This window comes from Callithrix jacchus, chromosome 11, assembly GCF_049354715.1.
Source record: "Callithrix jacchus isolate 240 chromosome 11, calJac240_pri, whole genome shotgun sequence".
NCBI lineage: Eukaryota > Metazoa > Chordata > Mammalia > Primates > Cebidae > Callithrix > Callithrix jacchus.
Window position 1 is genome coordinate 81,543,861 of NC_133512.1, and position 24,048 is coordinate 81,567,908.

Sequence of the window (24,048 nt, forward strand, 5' to 3'; positions counted from 1 at the left end):
TTAGTTTCTTTTGCCGGGAGAAAGAAGGATTAAGTAGTTGTATACAGTTGTAATATAATGTGGGGGTAGATAATGCTGGTTTTTTATTGCCTGTTTTTTTTTTTTTTTTCCTGTATAGGTCAGAGATGGCTCTTGCACTAGCTGGGGCCTTATAAAAGATGTAAATAAAACAAGATAAATTTTTCAACATAACTTGCTTTTATCTTTCTGGATAATCCAATATAAGTTTTCTGTCCTTGTCACATTCTCTCCCACTAAAAGACATCTTGGAATGAGTGTAACTTCATTAGCAGTCTCTAACTGCTAACTCACCACAGATTAACCACTCCACTTATTTTCTATTGCTTATAAAGAGCCACTTCAACACCCTCTGTGGTTTCACAAATGGATTTGATACATGGTATAAACAAACAACTCTGTATGGTAGAGAACAAACAATACTGTTTATCACTGCTAAGGACTGAGTTCTCGTTTGCTGAATACTCTCTAGGGTCTACATAGATATAAGAGAAAAGAAGGCTGATTTTATGTCACTTACGCATTGCAATAATATTAGTGATATTATACATTTTACAAAATACATCATAATTATTTTTTCTTTGTACATACCCAAAATATTTAGTTCACTGAATTTCACAGATAAAATGGCACGATCTAAAATGACTAAAATGACTCAATATTGATGTGGTTGTGGGGAAGAGGGGAGAGAAAAAGAAACACTAATTTTCTGTGAATGAAACTGCAGACCATCTTCTGTCATTGGGATGGCTGAAGTTACTTGGTGGGAACTACTTGGTTTCTTCTACGAGGGGATTCTGGAGGTATACAGAGTAGAATCGCTCTTTGTCTAAAAACACAGTGAAGAACTTACAGAAATGACTACTTAATGGTAAGTTTCATGTTTTAATGATAAACTACAGAGATCATTGAGTACCTACTATGTTCAGGGAAATCTAATACTGTTTCTCTATGTGTTATACAATATTCAGGTACATGTTCTGATATCTCTAAATGAAGAACGAAGAAATCCCAACATTATATTTCATGGGGCAGAAGTCTCAGAAAAGGAAGAAATCTAAATTCACAGACTAAAGCAGTATCATTGTTTATAATCAAAAAAGCTTGACAACTTAGAAAGACAGACTAGGAGAAGATTCCTGAAAAATGATAGGCAAAAGCAAACAAAATATTTCATAGGTAAATTTAAACACATGGGTTAAAAATAAGTCATATATTTTACCTTAAAACTTATTTTAAGATAAATTTTCTTCAATTGTATAGTTTAAAATTTCATATAATTAAATGTTTTAGAAGTTCAAAAACAAACAGCAGAAGTAAATTTAAACAAAGAATAATAGTACAACAATTATTAATCAAACTTCTTAAACAAATTTGACAATTTAAATGAGATTTTTGCAACTTTAGTCAAAGCTTGGTAAAGTAGGCTTACACTGGCAAGTCTAGTAACTCTTAACTTGGTAAGTCTGTCATATTTTATGAGATTAAGCACATTCATACTGAGCACAGGGTCAGTGATAAACAGCAAATACTGTATATTGTATGGCATGTAGCTTTTCCCCTGTACTCTCCCACGTTCTTTCTCTTCCTCTCTTTAGTCTACATATTATACAAATTAGATTTTGCAAGCAGCATAAGGAAATCTCATTATTGCCGAATATACTTAATAATCATCTTCTTTCTAAACAAAGATAACAGCAAACAGCTATGAGGAAATTTTTATGCAAAGAAAAAGCTATGTAGTTTATTTGTAATGAAGACAGTACAATTGTATGTGTAACAGGTTATTAAATATACCATCAAAAAAAGGTTCTCTATTAAAAAAAATATGCCAAATTTCAAGATGGACCTCATTCTTTAAGAAGTAATTCCCCTAACAGGTACTAGATGCTGCTAATGTACCTAACTTTTAGTTAGTATGCCATGGTTTTCCTTGCATTCTTTCTTTTCTCTCAGTATCACACTATGTTGCCAAAGAAAAGGTCATGTATTTTAAAAGAATAAATGACATACATCTGCAAAATAAAACGAGCGAATTTGATATAAGGAAAAACTCTTATGAGCAAGACTGTTGAAAACTAAGCTGTAAAATAAGGTTTTCTTCAAATGTCACTGGCCTCCGAACCTTCCTTTTGAGAAAATCTTAAATACACCTAATAAATTAGAATAGATAGTGCAGCAATTAAAATTATATATTTATACATAAAATATCTATTAGACTCCTGAAAAAATCACTGTTTTAAAAACACTGCAGAAACTATTTAGACACGGCTAATATAAAGGGAGCAAATACAATTCTTCTAAGTAGTTATAAATCAGCTGTCATGATAAAATAGTCACTTATTACTTGAGCTCTCAATAGATTTAAAACTCATGGACATTGATCCAATTTCCATAAACCAGTGGCACAGCCTAGGTACCACCAGAGTGTAACAACTTTCATGGGACACGGTTCACGGATGGTCAGGCAAAGAATTACATCAGGGAAAGATCAGGTTTCAACTCACTGAGAGCAACAGACCTCAGAGCAGGCAATGTCTTCACACTTTTCAAAGTGCTCTTGTGGGCAGTGGGGCCCTCTAGGGAAGTTCTCTCTCCACATTAGAGGTGAAAAAATGGAACTATAAAAAGGTCAGTGACATATTTAGATCAAACTATTAATAAGCAGCTGAAGAGGTACCGGTAGCTATTTCTAAGCATCAGGTGGCTCTGACCAGGCAGGAATAAACTTTCAAAGACCTGTTTTATCCTAAGATCCAAAGGTTTTCACTGAAGTCATGCAGACTACCTAAATGACCTTATCAACGCCTAGAGTCCATGAGTGACGGTCAAATGTCTTCTGGCTTTTTTATCATGAATCTAAAAATATTAAGCCTACCAAGTTAGAAGAAAATAAAATGACTGTTATAGTAAGAAAACATTTGGGTATTTCAATTTATTGCTCATCACTTTACCTTCCATACCAACTAGAATTTCAGCCACTTCAATACAGCAATACATTTCTGAAACTTCTGAAGGGGGTCAACCTCATATTCCTGATATTTAAGAAAAGTATTGCTAGTCAAAGGGAAGAACAGCTTTAAAAACTATTGACAGTGTAAGTGGTTTCTGGCAGAATTCCAGATCATGCTTCATGGGCAATGTAAAAAGAAAACAAAAAGGCAGTCCGTTAAATGGGACAGTGACAGAATCACGAATCATGGAATCCCAAAACCCAGTGGTCACAATTGTTCCTTCTCCCAAGTTTTCAGTTCTTTTCAGAAAGCCAGACTGTAGCTTGTTCCAGCTAATTACCACAAAAGGAATATTGGATGCTGCCCCAGGAAAGACTCAATCTCAAGAGCCAAATCACAATGAGAAGGATGTGCAGAGTTCAGGATTGAACCTATTGCATCTAATCACTAGCAGAAAATCAGAACACTGAGACAATTGTTTTAAATATTAGTTACTTCCTACATTTCCACCATCATCTAAAATTTTTTTTAAATGTGAAAATAGCCTATAATATGTGCTAAAAATTGATGCCACTTTTTAAAAAAGTTTTCCTTTCATTAAATGAACTGTTCTTTTCTTATTTTCCCATTTAATGTGAAAACATATGATCATGTAGTGAATGCCAATAGATGATATACTTAGTTTTATTATTTTGAAATATTTTTATTACTTTCTCTTCCTTCACATGGGATCTGTGCATTTTTACACAACAAACAAAGATTTACACAACAAACGTGAGGAAGTTAGAGATGATGCCAATTTGACTGTGATTAAAGATTTAGTTAGCTATTTAGCCTCTAAAGAAATTGTACTGAGTTGCTGTCACTAAGACTCCAGAGGTTTCTTTGAGTAGAGGTGAGCTACTAAAGTTCTCAACTATGAGAGGCTAAAAAAAAGTATTCACTTTATTTATATTAGCAACACAGGATTAACTACGTAGTTACCCACTGTATTTACTATACTTTCAAGCAAAAATGCATACAGTAGGAATAATAAAAGAAAAGTATATGTGTATATGTGTGTGTATGTGTCTGTGTATATGTGTGTGTGCACATATGTGTATGTATATATTTAATATATATATGAGAATTAAACAACTAAATGAATGACATAGGGTGGGAGCCAGATTTCTTACAGTTAGAGTGGGAGGTTAGAGGTAAGCAAGGGAGAGTGATTAAAATCATCCATATGGTGATGAATTATGGTCAAAGACACAGTGTGAACACATGCTTAGCTTAATATAGATACAGATAATTACATAGAGTAATGTTTATAGTTATGTGTATACACACAGGTTAGTAATATATGCATGTATTTCTTTGTTCTGTCAGCTGAGAGGGCCTAGAAGCAATCACATACCCATAGCAATGAGCATACCTACTGCCCAGAGCTTGGCTTCTAATATCACTCCCCAATAAAAGGCATCCGTGCTCCTTGAGAAAACAGACACTTCTGGGACAAGAATATAAAATATTAAAAGTGAGCCTGGAGCATTTTGCAGTGCCAGAAAATAAGTAGGGTGTGTGTGTGTGTATGTGTGTGTGTGTGTAAGAGAAATCCTATATTGAAGTGGATATATCAAAGGGACACCAAAGCCAACAAAAACAGCTCCTAGTGGCCAAAGCTGAAATAATTTAATCACCAAAATTTTTAAAAACATGCTGGATTATAACAAAAAGTGTAAAATAAATATCCACAAACATACGCAGATATAAATAAATGATTAAATATATAAATGAATGAAGATAAAGAGGCAAGTCTATCCAACAGAAGAATTCCAAGTAATTTATATCAACACTCTGCCCTCAAAGAGGAAGAGAACACCTCTCCACTTCTTGAGTGTGGGCTGCTCATAGTGACTATCTTCCAAAAATAATAGTATAGAAAGAAGAGAAAAAGAATTAACTTTATGGTGCAGAAACCTGGCAAACATCATTTCAGCCAGGTGATCAAGGTGATAAATCATGTTGATAGTATATACCCTTGATAGATAATGAAAAGGCATTTTACCTCTGTGGTCTTACACCAAAAAACCTATAATGCCGCTATGACCATGAAAAAACACAAGAGAATTTCTTTTCTTCTCTTTTTTTTTTCCTTGAGACAGGATCTCACTCTGTTACTCAGGCTGGAGTGCAGTGGGCGACTTTGGCTCACTGCAACCTCCACCTCCTGGCTGAAGCAGTCATCCTACCTCAGCCTCCTGAGTAGCTGGGACTATAGGTGGGCACCATCATGCTTGACTAATTTGCCTGTATTTTTAGTAAAGACAAGGTTTCACGATGTTGCCCAAGCTCATCTTGAATGGGCTCAAGCTATCTGCCTACCTTAGGCTCCCACAGTGCTGAGATAGGCATGAGCCACCGCACCTGACCTGGACCATTAGTATTGGCAAAAGAATGGAAAAAATAGATACATAGAATAGAATGGAGAGCCTAGAATTATGTGTAGACCTTTAGAATTAAAGCAGAAGTTTTTAATTTTAAAAACATTGTCAACTGATCCTTGACAAAGTTTTTAAAATTAAAAACTTCCGCTTTATGAAAAGCACTGTTAAGAAAATGAAAAACAAAGCCACAGACCGGGAGAAAATATTTTGAAAGCACACATCTAATAAATGACTTATATCCAAAATATAAAAAGAGCTGTTAAAATGTAACAATAAGGAAAAAATCAAGTTTAGAAATGGGCAAAACAGGGCAGAGTGCAGTGGCTCAAATCTGTAATCCCAGCACTTTGGGTGGCCAAGGTGGGCAGATCATTTGAGGTCAGGACTTTGAAACTAACCTGGCCAGTAGGGTGAAACCCGTCTCTACTAAAAATACAAAAATTAGCAGGGTGTGATGGTGGATGCCTGTAATCCCAGCTACTCAGGAGGCTGAGGCAGGAGAATCACTTGAATTCATGAGGTAGAGGTTTCAGTGAGCTGAGATTGCTCCACTGCACTCCAGCTTGGGTGACAGAGCAAAACTCTGTCTCAAAAAATTAATAAATAGGCTGGGTGTGGAGGCTCACTCCTGTAATCCCAGCACTTTGGGTAGCTGAGGTGGTTAGATCAGCTGAGGTCAGGAGTTCAAGACTATCCCAGCTAACATGGTGAAACCCTGTCTCTACCACAATTACAAAAATGAGCTGGGCATGGTAGTGTGCACCTGTAATCCCAGCTACTCGTGACAGGGAGGCACAAGAACTGCTTGCATCTGGGAGGCAGAGGCTTCAGTAAGACAAGATTGTGCCACTATACTCCAGCCTGGGTGACTGAGTGAAACTCCATCTCAAAAAACAAATAAATAAAATTAAAATAAGTAAATAAAATTAAAATGGGCAAAAGATCTGGATACCGTATTTGAAAAGAATACAGGTGACAAATAAATATATGAAATGTTCAACACCATATGTCATTAGGTAATTGCTAGTTAAAACAATTAGATACTATTACACACTCAACTGTGACTAAAACCAAAACACTGACTACACCAAATGCTGACAAAGAAGTGGAGCAATAGCAACTCTCATTCACTCTGGATAGGAATGCAAAGTGCACAGACACTTTGAAAGATAGTTTGAAAGTTTCTGACAAAACTAAATAGACTCTTACCATGTGATCCATTAGCTGCGGTCCTTGCTGTCTACTCAAATGAGTTAAAAATTATGTCCATACAACAACCCTCACAGGGATGTTTACAGCAGCTTTACTCATAATTGCCAAAACTTATAAACAACTAAGATATCCTTCAATAGTAAATAAACTGTGGTATACCCATACAACAGAATATTATAAGCAATAAAGAAAAGTAAGCTATTAAGTCAAGACAAATAACCATTAATGTATATTGCTAAGTGAAAGATGGCAATCTGAAGATGTTGCATACTATGTAATTCCAACTATATGACATTCTGATATTTACACATGAGACATGAAAACATATCAGTACAAAAACTTGTATGTTAATATTCATAGCAGTGTTATTTACAATAGCTCCAAACTATAAATAACCCAAATGCCCATCAACAGATTAACACATAAATAAATCACGATAATATCCATATTATGGAACATTGCTCAGCAATAAAATGAAACATTACTGACAATGTGACAATATGGATAAATTTCAAAAAGTATTATGTTAAGTCAAGGATGCCAGATATAAAAAATTCATGTGTAATGCTGAAAAAAAAAATCCCAAAACTATAGTGACATAAAGCACATCAGTAACTGCCAGGGGCTAGGTGTGGTGGGAGGAGAATCACTGCAAAAAGGAAGAGAAGGAGTTTGGGAAGTGATGGGAAGGATTTTTATCTTGATTTTGTTATAATTTATTAAAATGTACACTTAAAATTGATGAATTGCACTGTAGGCAAATTATGTTTCAATAATGACAATTAAAAATAAAGTAGTTACAAAATGAGGAGGGGGAATGCTCATTTCAGCAATCCCATCTTCAGTCCTTCCTTGGCACAAGGTTGTATAAGGGAGTTGAAGTACCAAGATGAATTAAGATAAAATTCTTACCACGCAATGAATTTATAGTCTAGTAGAAAAGACAGACATGTGCACAACTAGTATAATATAACTACAGTAAGTAGAATAATGGAGTTATAAAAAGAATTTTATAGGTATGGGGAAAAGCATTAATTATATAAGATGCAGAGAAATCTTGCAAAGGATTACAACTGAATTGCATCTTAAGAGGTGATTAGAATTTCAGCAAGTGATGTTTCCTAACCAATCATAAGGTATATTTCCCAGTTATTTTCCTCTATATTTATCTATTCATCCATCCATCCCTCCATCTATCCATCCAACTATCTATTCCTAGGGAAAGGAAGGGCTGTAGAGAAAATCCTATATTCTAGTATATAGCAATATCCAGGGCTTAGTTTGTACCGTAAGAATTTATTATTTTGTATTTTAGGTCTAATAATTTCTGCACAGCAGTTAGATCAAATTTATGCTGTATAAAACTGCATATTTACTTTACCTTAGCAGCAAATATTTAAATCTGATCCTCTCCAAAACTTATCTACTTCAAAGGGTAACCTAGAACCCAAACAGGCTAATGACCACAACAGCATCATAGATTCATTCCAGCACCTACGACAATACTTAGTAAGAACTGAGTAAATACCTTTCAATAAAACCAAAACAGACAGATTGTTAATTCAATTTTATTGAACTTCACAGGGTAAAACTCCATATATAACCACACTGCACTTCCATACAGACTCTGTATAGTTATCCTTTTTATTTAATCATTTTCTCAGTCAAGTCAATAATAGGATGTTAAAAGAAAACAGAATATTAAAGAATCCAATACTGCTTTGAGAGAGGATCAAATAAAGCCTTGCTTCAAAACTGTATCTGCTTCTCCAAGCCTGCCAAAGTGGGTAGTTTCCTTTAGAGCTACTATTACTACTTCATTCTGTATTTTCTACAAAACTCTGACCAGTAACCCTGGTAGATGCCCAACATGCAAAGACAATAATAAGAATAAAAAGGTATCATCTATTAACCCTGTTTACACCTTTCCACATAAACTGATGTTTGGTTAACTGAAGTAAAAAGCAAAGTAACATTTTCTAAAGCAAGCAAGAAGTAGATGATAAACAACTCTAAGCAAAAATATGGACAACATAACCCAGCAGTTAAGTTTAGATTCTATCAGAGATGAAGTTACTTGGTTGGAATGAGACCTTAAACCAAAGAATACTGCAAGTAACAGTGACTGCTTCTACATATGTGACCAACTACAAATAAAAAGCATCAAACACACAGGTGATTATGCAGCCATAATTTTTGCATCATTGTACACATGCTAACACATACCAACGCTAGCAATAATATCTTTAAGACTTATGGACATAAGCTATGGCTAGACACTTTCAAATTATTGACCATTTCCTCCTGTCAAGAAGAAGAAAGTTCCAGAAATGTTGCATATCATATTTGATAATAAGAAATTACTAGATTATTTATTTTTTAAAATTATCATTGGAGGAGCCCCTCTATATTCTTCAACCCATAGTGAACCCTTTCCTAAATGAAATCACCGAATATGGATTGGCTTGGTCATTCCATCTATACACTGTATAACACTCTACATTTGATCTTGGGCAATTTACTTCCCTGTGCCTCAGTGTCCTTATCTGTAAAATGGGAATGACAACAGGATTAGATGAGCTAATGAATGCAACATGCTTAAAACAGACTCTAGCACATAGGAAGTTCTATAACTTTTGGTCATCATTATTACCATTTTTCATTATTATTGCTCCTATTATTATTCCCTCTTTGCTACCAACCTACATCAGTAAATATGGCATTGTAGAACTAGTAAAACTTAGAACTGACATAAGAAACACAAATCTCTAGATCTAGTTCACTGCTGCTAATAATACTGTTTCCTTTAAGTACAAGATTTACCTTTCCCCAGAAGCCTTCCTCTATAAACTGGGCCTCTTCATGACAGTGAGACATACTGTGAATGAAATTCTGGTCCTAGTTCTACCTAAGCCGGCCAGCAAGCCCCAGGTAAATCGCCTCCCCTTTGGGGCCTCAGTTTTCTCATTCCTAAAATAAAGTGTTTGTAATTGAGGATTATTAAGGTACCTTTGACTCCTTATATTCTGATTCAATAAATCCTTCAGGTTCTTTAATGTATTAATATGACATTATAAATTTGGTTTTTTGACACTTTAGAATTTATCTCTAGACACTAAACTAGATTATAAGAATACATACCCTCTAGGGCAGGATCTTTATTCTCTTTAATTCAGAAGTTAGATAGTTAGCCAAAAAAAAATGCTCAAAAAATAAAGTATTATAAAGCCATCAGTGCTTCCAGAAGCAAACTGGAATTTTATTGATGTTACACATATCTTTTTAAAATACTATTTGATTAAATAGTTGTTGAATTCTATCACACATCTTGTAAAAGAGTATTTTTACAAACCAGATAACTTTATAGTTTCTGTAGTTTTGGATAGGTAAATAAGGGACTTAACATGTTCAAAATTGGGGTCAATTATTTTTCTCATTACTCCATTAAGATTATAAATGTCTTCATGATGTCATAAGAAATCACCATGTGGGAATTTTGCAATTAAAAAAATTTTTGTTTATTAATGTTTTCAAGTAATATATTGCTTTGCAACTGATAAATATAAATATGAATGAAATGTCAAGGACCAATAATGAGCAGTCAGAACTGCTGAGCAGATTCCTCCCTCTTAGTAACACTGTTGTACAGGATCACTCAGGCCAAAAATGAAATTTTTTACAAGGAAAAATTTAACATTTTGTCATCATTACACAGTTGTTCTACAAGCTGATTTTCTTCAACAAGCTGCCAGGTGCTTCAATATTTAAAAGACTAAGACTCTTAAACTAAACTAACATATATACAGTATGGAACATTAATCTTAAGATTTATGTTTTCTAATTTGTAAAGGTCTAAAGGTTTTAAAGGCAGCTGTAAACATATACTCTTTCTGAAGTGGAGGTTTCCAAAGATAGAGAATGCAACCAGTAAGATATAAAGTCAGAAGAGAAACAGTGGAAAAGTAAACATAATACAAAAGAATCACAATATGTAATGGAGTCATTAATTTCATGAGCCTCCTTGGATGGGTTTAAAGCACACTTCAGATGCATTAGTAGGATATCATTTTATATTTCAGAAGGAGTACTCTCAAGCCAAGCTTCTTTGTAGTAAATGAGTCATCCAGCTATATTTTGTGAAAAGGGGTCATTTCAGGGTCTTTTATTGCCCAGCAAGGTAACTGACTGAATTGTGAAATGACATTCACAATATAAGTAAACTCAGTTGTCTTTGTTTCAAAGAAAGTAGTTATTATTCAAGCATTTACTTTCTAGGTTATCTCATATATTGAGATTTACATAATAGATATTGGCCTTGTTAACACTGGACATAAAGCAAACTTTACTACAACAATTTATAGTAATTATGTACAATTTCTTCTAATAAAGGGGATAATGAAAATGGAAAAACTAATTATGTGCAGAAAACATAAAAAATAAGATGAAGAGATGGCAAAGTTCACATATCTGTTTTCAGATAATAGTTTTAAATGTTCTGTGTTTTATTAAGAGGTTAAAAAAGTTGTGGTGATATCTTAATGTGCTCATCCGATCTGTGTCCAAATAATCTATCCATCCCAGAAAAACTCCATTTTTTCCAGTGTTTTACTAAACACTGACCACTACATAGCTAGCAATGTTACAGTGAAGAACCTTAACTGAAGTTACAATATTTTCTCACAATTCATAGTCGTTACAGCAGCATATCCTAACTTAAGAGGAGATCCTGTGACCACCTAAAAGTACTGATAGAATTTAAAAGGCAAAGAAAGGAAGAATATACTGATTCTTATTTTTATAAAATCTAAATGCAATTATTCAAAATTTGTGGATGGTAAAAATGAAAGGAAAAAACAATACGTTAGTGACTAGTAAATTGGAAGCGCAGTGGAAAAAGAGTAAGCCCACAGCACTACCTATTGAGTTACTGTTGATGACCCTATCCTCATCGATGACTAGCAATACAAGAAAGATAGGGGAGAGGAAATAGTAAACGTAGTCCTCTTTTCCAACCTGTGAAAGCCAACAAGGTTCAATGACCTGGAACTAGGTTAGCAAACTCACTAAAATCAACTATGATCCTGAATGATATGCACTGAGCTGTCACAATAACCTAGGCACCAGCATCTAACTAAAATGTAAAGAGGTGAAGGGAAGTTCTGGTTTGTTCAGTAAAACAGACCCTTGGGCATACAGCTACACATCTTCTATCGCTCAGTGGAAATATAATGAATAGGAAAGGGGGTATAGTGGTTCATATGTTAAGTAATCTATGGAGGAGGGTACCCTTTTCAATATTTCTTGAGCCAATTTTTTTATCTGACATGAGTTGAAATTAAGCACAGTTAAAAGTTAAAGGAGATAATCTTTATAAATTATGTTATTAGTAGAAAACAGATTTTAAAACTCAGGGAATTGAATATTGGGAATTCTCTCAAAGTATAAGTAATCAAACTTGGGGATAACTTATTAATGAAAATTAAGGTTTCTACTTGTGACCTAATATAAATAAGAAAGTGATAGAAATATATTTCTAAGCCTTAGAATTCAGGGAATTCTTTTTTCTTTTACATCCCAGACTTCAATCTTTGGGGGACAGGTGTCATTTCTTTTTGCACATAATTTCTATTCCAAACTCTGATATGCACAATATATAGAATAGAATGATCTGCTTTAAAGATGCAAAGATAGCCTGATCTCATATCTTCCCGCATTTTTCATATATGAGTTCACTGCATCTGTTCCAGCCATCAATTTGAAACATGTATTTGATTTTAATTTTGGAAAACATACATAAAATCTCAAATTTAAAAGCTTAAGTTTCAGAATGTATTTATTAAAACTCAGTTATTCAAATAACAACTGGCATAAAAAATGCAATGTTGTGTTCTATTTAGGGAGTCATAAAAATGTTCAAAATAGCTAGTTTATTTTTAATAAAAACAGAATATATTGTTCTAAACATATTTTCAGCTTATCTCTATTAAGCCTTATAACTAACATAAATATTACACTTCCAACACTTTAAGGAAGATATGCCCAGATACTATGTTTGGTAACGCTTATGAGTAAGTAGATATAACCTGGAAAATAAAAAATCAAATTTATTATCAGGTATAGATAGCACAATTCAAGAAAATTCTCATTAATTCAGGTCAGTGAGCTCTCCCCACTTTGTATTCCCTGTTTATATATTAGTCCATATAATAAAGTATTAACATGGTAGTGATTCTTTTAAAAACCATCACAAGAGAAACTGTTTTTTACTAACTTTAGTTTATTTTCCTGGAGCTCATAAACTTTTGAAATTTCTTCATTAAAAAAAATATGTAAGTGCCTACAAGTGAAAATAATATGAAACTAAACTTAGCAGAGGTATGGTTTAAAGAGTAAGTTTACAGAAAGAAAGGCCTTGAAATTAATCAGAAGTCACAAAAATATGAAACTCAAGAAGTAATTCCAGCATCTCTATTCCTCCCTTAATCATGTGCAAATTTTACCTAAGAAATATTTTCCTATTTTCCTATGCCTGTTATTGGCTACCATAGGACTTCAGCAGCACATTAGCCCAATTCCATACATGCATACCCATCTCTAAAAGGGCCTGGGCTGAGCACAGTGGTTCACACCTGTAATCTCAGCACTTTGGGAAGCCGAGGTAGGTGGATCACCTGAAGTCAGGAGTTTGCGACCAGCCCGGCCAACATAGTGAAACCCTGTCATTACTAAAAATACAAAAATTAACTGGGCATGGTGCCACATGCCTGTAATCCCAGCTACTTGAGAGACTGAGGCAGGAGAATCACTTGAACCCGGGAGACAGAGGTTGCAGTGAGCCAAGATTGCGCCACTGCACTCCAGTCTGGGCGACAAGAGCAAAACTCTGTCTCAAACCAAAAAAAAAAAAAAAAAAACAATGGGTTTGACCACTATACTACATCATTATTTCCATGAATAAAAAATTAAACCAAACTTTTGAAAAATTACTTATTTGAAAAGAATTTTATATTGCGATTAAATAACTAAATTCCTTAAATAGATAAGGAGTTGTCACATGACCAATAATATTTTACAGGCCAAGAAACTTTAGGTCTCCTAGACTGACAGCAGTAATGATATTGAAAACTTACTTCAAACTACAGCGATTTTTATTCTTACTGAAGCAAATACCCAGTTTAGTGGATGTTCTACCTCGAGTATAATAAAACGCATTATGCTAAACAATTAGAACAAAGGAAGTGTTTAATCAAATTTATCTAACAGTTGATTGTACATCCTGAAATATTTTTTAATCTAAAACTCTCCTATTTAAAGACTCTATGGCTATTGCCACTTTTTAAGGAATATTCTTTAAAACTGATGCATAACAAAAGATGTATAAGAGTTTAACTATGGCAATAAGGCACTGTATGAAATAGCAAGTTTTAGCAATATTATTTATAAATTTATAAACATTTGTGCTTATAAATTAATATTAAGGCTATTACATGGCTCAAATACTACTCTGAAGAAAAATACTCAATTTGTTCACGTTAGCATGCATTCACTTAAAATGTACAATGTCAACATACAATTCTAGCTGACCTGAATTATCATTTGCAGCTAGTATTTTGGTATGATAATCTGCTAGAAGATAATCCTGCTTAAGGATTAGTGGCTAATTCTTAAGACCATGTGCCACCTAAGGAAATTTATATTATTGTTTTCCTGGGGCTCATAAACTTTTAAAATTTCTTCATTAAAAAAATATGTAAGTGCCTATAAGTTAAAATAATGTGAAACTAAACTTAGCAGAGGTGTGGTCTAAAGGGTAAGTTTACAGAAGGAAAGCCTTGAAATCAACTAAATTTGTTACACAAATGAGCAAAAAATATGTGTAAATAAAAAAATCTAAGCATGTACTTTAGTTTTCTTAAAATGTGTCTTTGTGGCAGCTCATTACATCTTCTTTATTATAAATACCCAATTCTAGAAAAAGGCAGCAATGATCTCTCAACTGCCAGAGAGAGTGGCTTTTCTAGTTTGCATTCTTTTAACCACTCAGAGGCACCAGTAAAGTTAAACTCTGGTTGATATTCTGTCTTTCCTTGGCTTCCAAGATAGCATTTTCCTGCATCTGTTCACTATCAGTCTACATTTCTGATTTGTCACAAGTCACTTACTTAAGTGTTGCTACATCCCAAGGCCCTATCCTTGAGAATCCCCTTTTCTTTTCTATTTGTGCTCTCCTACTCTGATGGCTTAAAATTACTAGCTGCACATGATTCTGATTTGTTTTCAGCCCAGGGCTTTCCTATGAATTTCTGACTCATACTTCCTACTAGGGCATAGACATCAGCTGTCCTGCATATATTACATGGGGATATGAGGGAATCTAGTGTAGTTACTTTCAAGAGTAATAGGCTCTGAAGCCAGAATGCCTTAGTTTGAATGCTAAGTCTACCAGTTGTGGGAATTTAAGGAAGTCATTTAACCCCTTGGTAGCTCAGTTTCCTTATCTGTGAAATGGAGGTAAAAATAATCATCTATATTATAGGGCTTTTATAAGGGGGAAATTAACATTGAAGGGAGACTGGCATATAATAAGTGCTACATAATGTATGTTAAATAAGTAACACTATAATTTATGATTCTTAAAATATTCCTTATAATCCCCCTCATGTGCATGTTTGTAAAGCTACATGTCCTGATTTTTAATACGGTCATCACATATACCATTTAAAGATTTTTTATTTTTTTGAGACTGAGTCTCACTCCACGATCCAGGCTGGAGTGCACAGCTCACTGAAACCTCCACCTCCCATATTCCAGTGATTCTTTTGCCTCAGCCTTCTGAGTAGCTGGGATTCCAGGTGCACACACCACGCCCAGCTAATTTTTGTATTTTTCGTAGAGAAGGGGTTTCACCATGTTTGTCAGGCTGGTCTCAAACTCCTGACCTCAAGTGATCCACCCACCTCGGCCTCCCAAAGTGCTGGGATTACAGGCATGAGCCACCATGCCCAGCCACCATTTAAAGATTTTATCTTGTGCAGGGGTTAATTTAGTGATACCTAAGCTTGAGACACTTGGAGAAACAAGCTCAAGCTCAAGCTAGATGCTTGCAGAGGTCAAAGGGCCCCTGGCTAGGCAAAGAGAAGCAGGGATATAGAGCAGGCCATGCTTGATCTCTGCCTAATACTCTGCCTAAGATCTTAGCTCTGCCTAAGAGCTTAGTGAATAGCATGGTCTGCTCCGCCACAATAGATGACTAACATCTAAATTGGGATTTCAGGATTTTACAGAAGCTTACAAATTTCAACCTTTCTCCATTCCTTCTAATCCACCGTACTCTTTTCTTGACCCACCCTGTCGTATTCTGAGTCTAGGGAAAATAATAAAGAAATGTAAGATGGCTACATATCTTGAAAGGGCAGAGATCATGTCTTGTTCAACGTAATCCAGCACCAGCAGAGTGCCTGGCTTATAATTAAAATTCAGTAAATATTTCTTAAATAAAACAATAAATGTCAAAAGTAGATTGGGCAAAATAAGTCAAATTCCTATTTCTACAGCTAATACTGCTGACTCAACTTGTCTCAGAAACAACCATATACTCTACTCCCACCCCACCTCACCCAATCCACACACACTCCTGTAATTCCTAACAGTAGCTGCTGATGACCCAACCTGTAGTGTCAAAGTCGTTATGTCCTCCTTTAATTTTCAAAATATGAAAAGAAATACTCATACATAATCCTTTCCTAAAGGCCTCTCTTAAATTAAGCACATCCTATGATTTGATTTTTTTAAGGTGGCAAAAAATTGATTTTAATAAGTGTTAATATAGTACAGTAATAAGGTATTATAACTAACTCTGCCAGGAAGCCTGGAATTTCATAGTTATTTAATGTCCCACCTTCTTCCCCTTCTCCTCTCAACATTAACATCTTAACAGTTTATTTATACAGTACCCAAAAATGCCAGTAGGAAAATATATAAACTTTAAATGAGATGCAAATTTGACATCTGCCAGTTCAGTCTTGCACAGTTTTGTCTTCTCCATCTTAGCCGAACTTGAGAGTTTTCTTTAGGTACAAATTCATTTCCTTCTATATATTGTGGGTTAAAAATTAGACACAAAAAGAACAAACAGAATAGTAAAAAGCTATGTTTCAATAGTGAAAACTGCAAATATCATTAATAGTTTTTTAGTCTAACACCAGAAATAATTATATTGGTGGCCTGCTTCCTGCCATCTCTACAGAGGTATAATGAAGAAATCTTAGTTAATATGTACCAGACCAGAAAGTAGCTTAGAAGACAATGCTTTTAATTACTAAGCAGGAGGCAAAAAAACGGTTGTGGACAGTAATATTAAATAGAGATCATTTGACCTTCAAATACAAGAGAATGACTAATAATTTTTGTCAGCTCTTTTGTCAGCTAAGGGATTTGATAGGAGTATATAAGAAAGTTCATAATCTGAAAGATATTGACCCTTTAATAAAAATAATAAAACACTGAGGCATTCACCAAGTTAATTCTTGTCATTTCAGTATCAATCAAAAGATATTATGTGAAGCAACTGTATTCTCTGAACCACGTTTAATAGAGTGAACTTAATTGTTCCCTGAATGCCTTCTGATCTACTTAGATGTTTCTTCACCAGCCTCATCAAAAATATTATATGAAGTCTCACCTTCACATATCATGGAATAGGATAAAATGTCAAATGCAGAGAATTAAATCAACATTGCCTTTGATCTCTTAAGGACTTAAATCTACAAGTGTACACACTGGGCTGGGTACAATGGGTCACGCCTCTAATTTCAGCACTTTGGGAGCATGAGGTGGGTGGATCACCTGAGATCAGGAGTTCAAGACCAGCCTGGCCAACATGGTGAAACCCTGTCTTTACTAAAAAATACAAAAATTAGCCAGGCATGGTGGCGAGTGACTGTAATTCTAGCTACTTGGGAGGCTGAGGCAGGAGAATCACTTGGAAGCCTGGAGGTGGAGGTTGCAGTAAGCAGAGATCACACCACTACACTCCAGACTGAGCAACAAGAGCAAAACTCTGTCTGAAAAATAAAAATAAAATTGTACGCACTATACTTTTGGATATCTTTATGAACAAATCAGATCAGTCATTTGTCAATCTACTAATGTCATATTTCTTAACTATTCAAAATTGGTTCACGAGTGACAGATAGACAACACTAATTGCAAAAAAAAAAAGGCATGACCAATGGACAGAAACGAAGGAACCAATTCAATACATTTTTATTCCATCAACAAGTTAAGGCATATGCATGTGTGCTCTAAGCAAAATAATGGAAGACAATCTTTTTAAAGTTTATATACATAAACAGTGGGTAGTTGATAACTCTGGAGACTATTTGATTATAATTTATTTGTGTTTATTTACAATTTATTTATATACTGCTTTGACTTAAGGTAGCTTACAGAGGTAGGAAAATATAATGAAAAAAATAACTTTAAAGTGAAAAAGATAAAACACAGAGAATATAAAGAGAGGAAAGTAATAAAGAGATAATAGATTAATGTATGAATTGCAGTCAATATAGCCCTACCAGGAAAAACTGCTAAAAGCACTCACAGATTCCACTTTCAGCTTTCAGATACAAAGATCACAACAGTTATAAGGTAAAACAAAATCTGTTTCTCTGTAGAAGAACAACTCTTTGGCTTGCTAGTTAGCCTACTCAGCCAAAACAACAAAGTCAATCCTTGATTTTTTTCCATTGCCCTCACCCCTCAGACAGACTCAATCCATTAGTAAATTCTATGGGCTTTATTTCCAAAATATATCCTCAAAATATGCCCACTCTTCATTTCTAATGCCACAACCCTAGTCCAATATACTACCCTTTCTCATCTGGATTATTCGAAAAGCCTTTTATCTGTCTCTGCACAATTTATTCCCTACACAGTAACCAGTAAGATCATTTAAAAACACAAATCAAATCTTGTCACTCCTCTGTATACAACTATCTATGGCTTTCTACTGTACTTTCATCAAAATCCAAGGTCTTTCCCCAAGATCTTTGTGATCTGGACTTTGACTATCTCTCTAAACACGACTCTAGGATCCGTAAAAGTAAAAACAGGAGGCGGGAGAACAGTCAGTGTCAGAATAATGCAATATAAGACTCTATGAACCATTGCTGGCTTTGAAGGTGGAAGGGGACCCTGAGCCAAGGATGCAGGCAGCCCGTAGAGGCTGGAAAAGGCAGGAAAACTAATTCCCCCCAGACTCTCCAAAAGGAACCCAGCCTTGCCGACATCTTGATTTTAGCCTAGTGAAACATATCAGACTTCTGATCTACAGAATTGTAAGGTAATAAATTTGTGTTGTCGTAAACCATTAAGTTCATGTTAATTTGTGATAACAGCAATTGGAAACAAATACAGACTGGAATAAAAATCTCCCACCTAAGATGAAAATACAGAAAAAAATTATGAAACATCTGTTAAAAGAATAACAATGAGAAAAGGCCAATAAAATAAAATTTGGGAGAAATATTCACTAGATAAAAATAGAAATCTTAATATAATCTAAATAATTTGAAAAAGGATAGTTTACAAACTCAAAAAAATGAAAGTAATGTCCATAAAATAAAACATAATTTAAAAAGACAAATTAAAAAATACCAAGTACAAATAAAAAAGAACCAATTAGAAACACAAGAATAAAATATATACAGTCATTAAAATTTTAAAAAGAACCAATACGTTGAATAAACTACGCTTACCATAGTAAAAGAAAGAAGCAGCAATTTTCAAAGGGCATTAAGAGACTCACAATGCATCCCAGAAAGATAATGAAATAAAAAAATAAAAGAGCAGTTAAAAAACATGAGAGAGACACTGAGTAGCCTCGACATATATCCAGTAGGTGTCACACAAAAGAGAGAAAGGGAAACAAAATTAGGAGAAATAACAAAAAAGACATTTCCAGAACTGAATAAAGATATATGGAAAAGTATGCACTGAAATCCAAGCAGGAAAACAAAAAATAAATCCACCTGTAGAATCACGATAGGGAGACTGTAATATATGAAGATAAAAAGAAAAGCTTTTCTCATTGGCAATAATCTTCAAAATATGAAGGAATTAGAACTCTATACCAGCTACACTACTAGTCAAGAATGAGCCAAATAAAAGATGAATATCATTCAAGGTCTAGTTTATATTAATGATGAAATTAAGTCCATATAGACCAAAGAAAGAAAACAAGGGAGGAAATGATAACGATAATGTACATTTGAGGGTGTTTACCACTTGTCAAGCCTGGTGTTGGGTACTCTAGATTGATCACCTCCATTCATGAAGAAATGACTGAATACTCAGCATTGGGCCAAGAGTGTACATCTATCACAAGCTAATCCTCCAAGCATATCAGATAGGCATTATATTACAATTAAAAAAAATTAAAACCTGAGGCCCAGAGAAGCTAAAGCAAGATCATATAACTCCTTTGCCACTTTCGCATAGCTCCTGAGCTACTAAGTGGCAGGGAATCATTTGCTTGCACTTCTGCTGTTTCCTATCTCTATGCTGGAAAGATGTTGTTACCTCTGCTGGGAATGTCTTTTCTCATCCCCTAACCAGGCAGCTTAACTTTAAAATTTATTTTAAACCTTTTTTCTTTCTCTTGGGTTTCAAGATATAACCTTGAAGCAAACTGCAGAAGCCTCTCCCTTAGTCTTAAAATAGACTCTATGTCCCTCCCTTTCTCACCGTATGTACTCCCTTCACATTCATCTAACCATATGCTAATATCTAATTATGTATCTTCTTAGAAGTTTCAGGGCTCATATTGAGACAGAGAGACCAAGTCTAGAGACCCAGCTGCAAAGTTCCAGAGATTAAAGCAGTGGCTACTAAATGACCCAGCCATTGTTGAGACATCATTCTGCAGTCCAGGTGGACTGGGACCCAAGACAGCCACCAAAACAAGATATACACGTGCATTTTACTCAGCCCAACTCTTGCACACCTTCCTTACCAAGTTTTCCCTTTATAAATGCCTACCATCCCCCGCAAAATCCAAGCAGTTACTTCAGATAGAAATCTGGCTGCTTCCCCTTTACTAGTTTTGGTTAAAAAATTCACTTTCTTTCTATCAGATCTTGCTCTTGCTAATTGGACTCTGCAAGCAGCGAGCATCTGGGCCTGCTTTACTCAGTTACAATCCTCCTGGAACTGCTTCAAATATCACCTTTGTAAAGTCCTGACCACCAACATTGGTTACCCAAGTTGCTTCCATTCTCTGTTTTCCCACTGAGGTACATACTGTACCTTTATTACAGTACTTAACATACTAACTCTGGCGACTATTATATGCTATTTTGGGAGGAGGAGGCCTGCAATACTATCATAGTCAATAAATATTTTTTGCATAAATCAACAGACAAAATAACATTTTAAAACGTATACTATAATGCTATCTACATGGTCAAGGCATTGTTATTACTAACGTGAAGTCTCTGAGGAATATTATATTTGTGTTTCATAAAGACTATAAAAAGACAACTTGCTTACAGCAGGATATTAGGAAGAAGTTACCATAAATACATTCATTTAAATAATTTATATTTCCTGATCATCTATCTTCTGCAAAGATAGATGTTCACACACTGCAGGGATATGGAGCTGGTCGCTGTCCTCAGAAGAGATTCTGACATACCCAAATGCTATATACATTAGTTAGAAATCTAAGAAAAAGTATCCATTAAGTGGACTCAGAATTATTACACTGGCATGCTCTCCACTATTAGTAGAGACCAACTCAAATATATACCATTATATCTGATAATCACATACCTCCAGGCATCTTTTAAAAATAAAAAGCTAAAAAAATAACTGCTCTGTTTAAGCTTAGAGCATTAATTTTTATGATACTTCTAAGAAGTGTTAAGGGATATTAAAGCTTCAGAATAGCGAAGCAACCTTTTAGTTTCTTTAGGATTCCGGATAACTGATCACCCTTTATAGGAAGTCTGTCATCGGAATATCTATTCCTTTTCATCCACCACTTAAATTCTACCTACTTAGACCATTTTCTTCTTTTTTAAAAGTGGATGTAGCAACAGAATATTAAATTGGCTCTCTTTGTTCTAGTTCATCTGAAATACTGGTTAAGAACAAAATACTATTTGTCAAATACTTACAAAACAAATTCCAAAGCAAAGGCAAAATGCAAGACCATTTTTGCAGGATTTGCCGAGGAAGTAGTCAAAACAGTTTTGCAGTTCAGCACCCACACTGAGGCCATAAAGGGATAGAAGCGAGTAAATATTTAGGGGAAATTAACCGCTGTGCTGTGAGTCCCACCGCTCCCATAGGGAAGTGTAGGGAATGAAAGGCGCCACTGGGATATGCCATCTGAGAGCACAGTGGACAGACTGGTCTCACCTCCACGAGAGGAATCTAAGAAAAAGAGACTGGCTGAAGAGGACTGCGAGAGAACTTGCCTCTCCTTGGTCAAAGGTTTCAGTTTTGAGGAGGCACAGCCTCAATTCCAAATGTTTTTCCATTGGAATACTGCTATTAAAGTAAAATGACTGTGCTCCAAAATGAAGTATATAATAGGCATCCAGGAAGCACTCACTGGATAATCCCATACTGTCCTCTCACGAAAACCTTTTCTAATGCAATCAAGTGGTTTTAATCCTCAGAAACTGATGCCCACTGGGAGCAATATAGTAAAGAATCGTACAGATTTTGAAGCCAAATTCACCAGATTTCAAATTATAACTCTGTCACTTTCCCATTCTGAATCTTGGGAGAAATTATATCCATCTCAAGGAGGCCAGTTCTTCCTTCTGTGAAATCAGGCAATAAAACCTAGTCAGAGGGATGTGATGGATAAAGAAAAAAACAACAGTAAAGCATCTGTACGACACCAAAAGTTCTAAAAAATCAGCCCACCCTCTTTCACCCCCTTTCTGTTGATGTGTCCTTTCTTTAGGTATGTTAAACAGTCTGATTTAAAGGGGACAGCTTTTTTGCTGCTTTTTACTGGTAGAGTCACAGCTTTTTTAAAGTGATAATATGTGAATTACCTACTGTCTGTGGATTTTAGTAGTTAAAGTCCCAGTTTTGGGGAAACTCAATGCAGGTCTAATTACTGCCTATCTATCAATACCAGCCTAAAAAATATGTCCTTTTGAGTTCGACTACATTTGTGCCTAATATGTACCACATCTTTTCAAGAGTTATTTATTTATTTTTACCCTTAAAAACACATCTGTGGTATACATGGGCTGTGGAAAAGAAATGAGAACTGGGTCAGTTGAAAGCACAGGATATATTCAAGCTGTTTTGGTCATCAGGCCTCTTGTCTATAAGACTTCAGTGAAAGCTGAATGAGCTAATTACAGGAAAAGAAATTAACAAATAAGAAAGCTGACTTAAGACTTGCCAGGAAACAATGGATTAAAAAAAAAAATCAACATGCAGCATCCTATATAAGTAGGGTATGGTTTAAAGTTTCTTATTGCTTGAAACCAGCAGGTCAAGGCTGCAGAGAACCACGAGCGTGCCACTGCACTCTGGCCTGGGCAGCAAAGTGAGATCTGTCTAAACATTTAAAAATAAATAAATAAATTTTTTGTTAATGGTCTATTTTTATGTATCTCCCACAGTCCAAAAACAAAGGCAAAAAGAGACTAGTGTATGACCTTTTATTTCTATATTGTCAGCATTTTTAATAAAACTATGCATTGTTTTTCTCTTATGTCACTTAGTTACTTTGTTTCTGCGACCACTGAATATTTTCTCCCGGAGCATAAGAAAGCCTTCAGGAAACTGTCCTGAGTGTATCTGTTCACTTAGTGAACAGAACACAGGACAAAGAAACAGGAGAAGACCAGTCTTGGTTCTGTGTCCTCTCAAGAGTCATGTCTATTCTTTTTATCATCAGAAAATATTTCTGAAGTGTTTTGAAGCCCTTTAATAAAAACTCTTTATAAATAGGAGGCTGCTTATGTCAGTTCAAAAATTCTGACATTCTATAGCTCAAGCTTTCATATTTGAAAATCTCCTAGGGAAAAATATTTGAGAAATGTCTACCTTTTGAGATATAAGTTGTCTAAAACAAACAAAAAAAGAAAGTGGATTCATTCTAATTGTGGCTATTCATGGAAGGGACCATTTTAAAAAGTCAAAGCATACACAAATTGAAACATCCTGTTTTTGGTAAATCCTAGGTTGTCCTGTTTGAAGAAGAATCATGATTGTTTATATCATAAGCAGCCAATTTTTTAGAATAGGTGACAAGAATATTGGTGATTCTGTAAACCAAAAATGAAATTCTAAGTCCCCAGTTGCCTGAATGGTCCTCTCCTTTTGGCCAAGGAGATCCCAAACAAACCTGAAAATGTAATTCAGGCCTTGACAGGAATGGAGGGATATGCCTAGTTATC

General features: G+C 34.9%; 1 protein-coding gene and 1 long non-coding RNA gene across 23 annotated transcripts in view; one reads left to right on the top strand and one right to left on the bottom strand.

The window, feature by feature from the left end:
* The window catches only part of IMMP2L (inner mitochondrial membrane peptidase subunit 2), a 935,160-nt gene that overhangs the window by 370,445 nt on the left and 540,667 nt on the right, over positions 1 to 24,048 (bottom strand). The gene's annotated exons all lie outside the window — the stretch shown is intronic.
* LOC118143713 (uncharacterized) overlaps positions 1 to 24,048 on the top strand; it is a 37,408-nt gene that overhangs the window by 5,118 nt on the left and 8,242 nt on the right. Inside the window, exon 3 of one of the 3 annotated variants that reach the window (XR_013524088.1) lies at positions 119 to 4,751. The exons of 1 other annotated variant lie outside the window; for it this stretch is intronic. This is a non-coding gene — a long non-coding RNA (uncharacterized LOC118143713). Of the gene's footprint in view, positions 1 to 118; positions 4,752 to 24,048 lie in introns of those variants that run through there. One more of the 3 variants, XR_004728081.3, reaches the window with a different exon arrangement.